Raw genomic sequence first — 6,808 nt, forward strand, 5'->3', positions numbered from 1 at the left:
TAAAATAAATTAACTTGTTAATAAATAACAAAGATTTAGCATTTAACTTTAGTAAAAGAATAAAATGAAAGTTCATTGACTAAAAAAGGAATTAATTGTATTAAAGACAAATTGAAAGAAAAAAGTTCTTCATATAGAATGGTTTAGTTATTTGACCAAAAAAAATACAAAGTCCCCAATGGTTAAACGTTAGATTTTAGGTTGATTCAACATATTCAACCTCTTCATTGACTTCTTATTAGAGTATGAAGATGCTTTTATTTCGATATATTGTTTAGTACTCCGTTATGAAAAACATATTTTCTGTATTCAAAAAATAGAAAACTGAGATGAAATGAAGTACTATATAATTATAGCAAATACATATTTCAATGTCCCCATAAATATCATAACATTCAACCTGACTCAAACTATGTTCTGCAAAACAAAAACCATATGGGGCTGACTTGTTTATATCACACTAAAAATCTATGTATCAAAGATAAAACGTGTAAGGTTGATTATTTTCTTATATATTTCCAAGTCCCCATGAATACTTTAACCTCCCATCTGATGGGCTGCCTTTTGACAAATAAAAACCATCATACTTTACTAACCAAAAACACTTATTTGTCTTCACTAATTTGTTACCACATTCTCCAGCAATTTGATTATTGAAAACTGGAAACCCAACCTCTCTGTAGACTTGATTGTCAGTCATCATCCAATAAAATTTCCCGCTAAATTCGGTTGTTTCACCAAAATTCATACGAAATTCCCAATGGAACGTGTCATGTATAGTCATCGTATGGTTCCCAAGATCATTATCTTTTGAATGAACATGAACAATTAGATTTTGAATTTCTGAATCGATGATATACATTGTATATGGCTCCCATGAGTTGACTACACCCGAAGTTGAAGAACTTACAGAGTAAATAACACGTAACATTAAAACAACAAAGAACAAGAATCTCATGGTGAAAAGATTCAACGTATTTCGATTATTTTCCTAAGAGTGTCTATCCTTAATATAGACAATCTCGATCTCAATGTATGTTGTGTAATAAACATACATTAAATTACAATAGTATTCCTTGCTACTTACATCCCGAAAATTTAATAGCATAATTATTTGGTTTTAGTAACGACATATGCTTGTATTGGAAATGTATCCCTTAATTAAATGGTTGACGTTCATTTAACTTTTAATGTATAACCTTTCTTTAAAAGTATAATAGTCTAAATGCAGTTTTGGTTTGATTTGTTCGATTTATACTATTTATAAAAAGAAATAGATACTTTTAGGTTGACTATGACCGAAATACGCGTAGTTAATTAATATTTTGAAATTTAACTCGCTTAATTTTAATTTTTACTTTCTTTGATATTTAATTGATTTGTTCCCAAAATATTCCTTTGTTGGGCAAAAAAATAAAGTAAACTTCCGTTTAAAAGTATAATACTATAATTCTATGTGTTTTTTGATTTGTTCGATTAATAGCATGAAATAGAGATATCTTCGTTGAATTCAGAAAATACGCATGCTTCAGTTTTGATTTTCCAGTCCTTTTGGATTTAAAATTCAAAATGAGATGGTTTTTTAAGAAAAATAATTAAAATAAATTATGATAAAAGAAATGAATGTAAAATGCAATATTCGTCACACAAATGACGGTAAATTGCCATTTAATACATTCAGCGGAATCACAATCGCACACACATAGACACACAATCACACAATAGAGACATACATAGAACAAACTCAAGACACATAAAAATCATATTACTCATACGTACCGATACCAAAATTTAACAGAGTAACAAAGAAAGAATATATAACATGAATCTTGATAAATAGAACACTGCACAAAACGTACAAAGGAACATGGTTTCTTCGTAACCATTAATGAAGCAAAATGCTCTCCATAGTGGAGGTTTAAAAATCTAATTAAAAAATAAACTTGTGAATTTTTTATGTCAAAATTTTTATCCCAATTACAAGAAACATTGACATATATGATATAAAAGTGTGATATCCTAACATTCTATCACAGCAAAATATCTATTTTTCTATACTCGCATGATATGTACTAAGGTACATAATGATCGGTAAAACGTTGCTTCATCTTTGAGTAATAATTAAAACATTCTTTGCTACTGGAAGTTGCTCATTGATCTCCTTCTCTCTTAATAATAAGAAACCGATAGATTAGGTCATTTGGTAATTTAACTTTTCAAAATTAAAAAATAAAAAATAAAAAATATCAATTTTAAGCAGTTAAAGCTTTCGAATTCAATGGTGCAACAACCTCTGGGAAAAATGAGGAAAACATGTACCAAACTGTAAAAAAGGGATATCTTCATCAAGGGTAAATTGGATAAAATGAAGTCCAAACTTTTATGTCTTGGGATCTTGATCATTAAAACATATACGAAGAGAAGGAGAATACAATGGCAATATAGTTATTTAGTATGGTGCCAGTGGTGGTTCTTAAGTAATGTTACAAACTGATACCTTTTTAGGTGCATCTGTGGCTTAATAAAAATAAAAAATATTGGCTCCTGAATCTTTTTCCAAAAATCAGTCAGATGCTATGAATTCTCTTGAAAGGCTTAAAATGTTTCAATACCATCAAAAGTAAAAATAAATCCAAAGTACCAAACTACATTTTCAATCACAACTAAAATCTTACGTATATCTTTAGAAAACCGAAAAATACAACAATAAACGATGAATATGAAGTGAATTATCTTAAACTATTAAAACCTCATAAAAATCAAAAGAAAAATGTAACAGCAATCTAAGGAATAGAAAACCATCCCAATCTATTTAATTGTTTCATTTTCGACTCCCATTGCATGTGTGGAATTTGGAAGCATGATTAAGGCTTACTTACAACCAAATATTCAAGAAGTAAGTTGCAAAATTAAATATAAAAAAATTTATGGTTAGAACTCCTTAAAGCATTGATAGGATGTACATTCAAAAAGAGATTCATTAATATATTCAATGACTATCCATGAAATATAGTAGATTTTTAGGAGTCATGAAATTGGGTTGCATTGTAGAGAATTTTCAATAGAATACAGAAATAATTCGATAACACAACATAAACGTAGATGAAGGGTAGGAGAAAGTCGGTAATAGAGTTGGTTGTATGGCTAGGAGGTTCTAAGGAATAATTCATTAAATGGAGAGGCTGCTTGTGTGACATATGGTTGTTCACTATGGTAAACGACATAAGGTGTGAGAGTAAAGAGATTTTGTGAGTAGTAGATGGGGTTCGACATACGGTGGTGGTTTTTGGGTGATATAGGCAATGACGAGGATGAGGAAGGCGCTATTGTTAAGGGGTGGGGATAGAGGCAAAAGACTAAGGAGTTTGGTAGTAATTGTGGTAATATGGTTGGTGGTGGTTGTAGTTTAAAAGAAGATAAATCAAATATCCGCTTATTTATTTTTCTACCCGTTTGAAATGATGACGAGTCTTTGATTTCATGTTCAGTTTTTTTATTTTGTGATATTAGGTTTCATTAACTTTAACAAGCAAAACCAATTAACGTAAACGATTTTTTTTATCATTAACCATTTTTGAAAGCAATTTTCTATTATTAACTAACTAACTTACAACATCTTCAATTGTTCATCATTATTTTCATTAATCAAATTTGTCATACCAATTACTTCGCTATTCGAGGTAGTTTCTTCTCATTAGTGGTTTTCTTGTTAGTTTCTTTTTTTCCATAGTATGAACTTCATTTACTTAATCTTCAACATTGACATTTTTTTATCCATACTATAATGCTGTGTAGCTAGATGAATTTAATCTCCCAGATCATTGTTGAAAGCGAAAAATATGAGATAGTGTGATGTTGTGTCTAGATATTTATGAGAAGATAAGATTTTGGCCAATACATAATGATGAATTTTATGTATAAATGTCACATTCAAAAATGTTACGCCAAATTTAAACTTTTTAAATTATAAGTAAAACCAAATAGTATTTTTTATTTTTTTACAAAAATGTTTTCAAATCATTATTCACCAGAGTGTCCCATTAGCTAAATCATAAGGACGAGGAGCGGTAGGGTGACGCATTTTCCTTGCCATGATCTCCTGAAGTACCTGAAACAATAAACTGAAAATTGTAAGCCCCGAGGGCTTAGTAAGCTACCCCCAAAATACCAATACCACGTTGATAATACCGTATCAATAACAGACAATCAATAACATGCATACTGGGCCATCGGCCTAACTGGACTGCCCTGCAGGGCCTTGAGTTTATCTAATCCTATCTTGAGCCTTCAGCATGAATGGACCACCACATGGGCCTACAGTCTCCGCGGACTGCTCATAGGGTTTGCTGGCCTTCAACACAAAGCAGGACCACCTCAACCAAATGAACAAGCAAATAACGATGTGCGCATAACTATCATATACTAGCATATTTAAACAACAAACATATATATCTCACTAATCATCAATCTTAGAAATCTCTTGTCACTAGAGTAACCACCTAGCAGGTCACTAACGTACCAATCCCTACGGATCATAAGAGCATAATATATTGTCTATCCTGATACCGATCTAACAAATCATAACCACATGTAGCACATCATAACAATAACAACATAAGGGCCGGCCTTGGTGTCGTAGACCCCATTGATATGGTGAGGATAACTCACCTTGCAGATGTTGGCTCCGTAGATGAACTCCAATTCTCGGACCACTATCAAAAACTCCATCACCTATCACCATAGTTTAATTATACCCATAAGTTCCCAAGCTTTCAACGTACCCTAAAATCCAGCTAATCAACCCCGGTCAAAATCAAAGTCAAGGTCAAGGTCAAGGTCAACAGTCCATGTTGACCCTAACTCGCCGAGTACCCTCGGCTGAAAGCCAAGCCATTAAAGTACTTGCCCAGTCTCCGAGTCATAGAGAGACTTGTCGATTTCCCTTGGTTTACGATTGAACTCTAAGGGCACTCGTCGAGTTTCTTTCTTAAAACTCGATGGTTACACACGCATACATAAATTGGGGAAACCTAAACCGACTCGCCGAGTTGTTCATATAACTCGTCAAGTTCTATGGCAATCTTCATCGGACTCGCCGAGTTGTACATTCAACTCGTTGGGTCCAGGCCTATATTTATATGACTCGCCGAGTCGGCCTTCCGAATCGCCGAGTTCCTTCAGTCATTAAGCAATACAGACTCTTTTAAGCCATGATGTGGCTCCAAATTATAGATCCAAGATTCTAAGGCACGCATTTCAAGTAAAGATGCAAACTTTACGTGCATGCATGGCTAAAAAGGCTCTTAATGTCAAATCCAAGCTCACAATAGGGGTTTCATACTAAAGGAGGCTTCATACATGACGAGTTGGCCAGCTCCAACTTGTCAAGTTCTTCATGGACTCGGCGAGTAGCGACTAAACAAGCGATCCCACCCCGTTGTCACTCGACGAGGTGGGCGACCAACTGGCCCAGTAGATCTAAAAACCAAACAAACTTCCATTTAAATCAATACCTGAGAAACGGGAAGTTAAAATAAAAGGATAAGTATTCATTGAAACATGGTCACAAAAATCCAAAACTTGAAATATAACTTGTATGTTTTTTTTTCAAATTACCAAGATGATAACTCGATATATATATATATATATATATATATATATATATATATATATATATATATATATATATCCAAAAAATTATATTTTAATTAAAAATATATAATTTAATATCAAAATTTTATATTTAATGTTTATGAAAATAAATTAACTTGTTAATAAATAACAAAGATTTAGCAGTTAACTTTAGTTAAGGAATAAAATGAACGTTCATTGACTAAAAAAGGAATTAATTGTATTAAAGACAAATTAAAAGAAAAAATTTCTTCATATCGAATGGTTTAGTTATTTGACCAAAAAAAAATACAAAGTCCCCATTGGTTAAAGGTTAGATTTTAGGTTGATTCAACATATTCAACCTCTTCATTGACTTCTTATTAGAGTATGAAGATGCTTTTATTTCAATATATTGTTTAGTACTTCGTTATGAAACACATATTTTCTGTATTCAAAAAATTGAAAACTGAGATGTAATGAAGTACTATATAATTATAGCAAATAACATATTTCAATGTCCCCATAAATATAATAACAATTAACCTGGCTCAAACTATGTTTTGCAAAACATAAACCATATGTGGTTGACTTGTTTATATCACTCTAAAAATCTACGTATCAAACATAAAACGTGTAAGGTTGAATATTTTCTTATATATTTCTAAGTCCCCATGAATACTTTAACCTCCCATCTGATGGGCTGCTTTTTGAAAAATAAAAACCATCATACTTTACTACCCAAAAACACTTATTCATCTTCACTAATTTTGTAACAACCCGAAGTTGTTCAACGCCGAAATCCATTTCCGCGCGTAAAAATCCACCTTTATCGATTTGTCCCGCTTTCGTTTTTGAGCTAAGATAAATAAACTATAAGTTTATTTTAATCTCGGAAGTGTTCAAATTCATTTAAAAACTCATAAAAATTTCCCAAAATCATTAACTTGAAATTTCTAAATTCTATCCCGTCGAATTACGGAAACTTAATCGGGTGCGACCAAAGGCCCCGTTTAATGCCGGTATTGGGTAGAATTCCACCGTTTCCAATTTTTAGGACCTATATAAACGTGTTTAAACATTCATTTGAAGCTTTTTCTTCCTCTCTCTACTCTCTCTCTAACCTCTCTTCTAAATCCAAATTTAAGGGTACAAATCACAAGTTTAAGGCTTCTAATCACCAAGGTACCTTCCTTAA

The sequence above is a fragment of the Lactuca saligna genome, chromosome 8, assembly GCF_052625555.1.
Source record: "Lactuca saligna cultivar CGN05327 chromosome 8, ASM5262555v1, whole genome shotgun sequence".
NCBI lineage: Eukaryota > Viridiplantae > Streptophyta > Magnoliopsida > Asterales > Asteraceae > Lactuca > Lactuca saligna.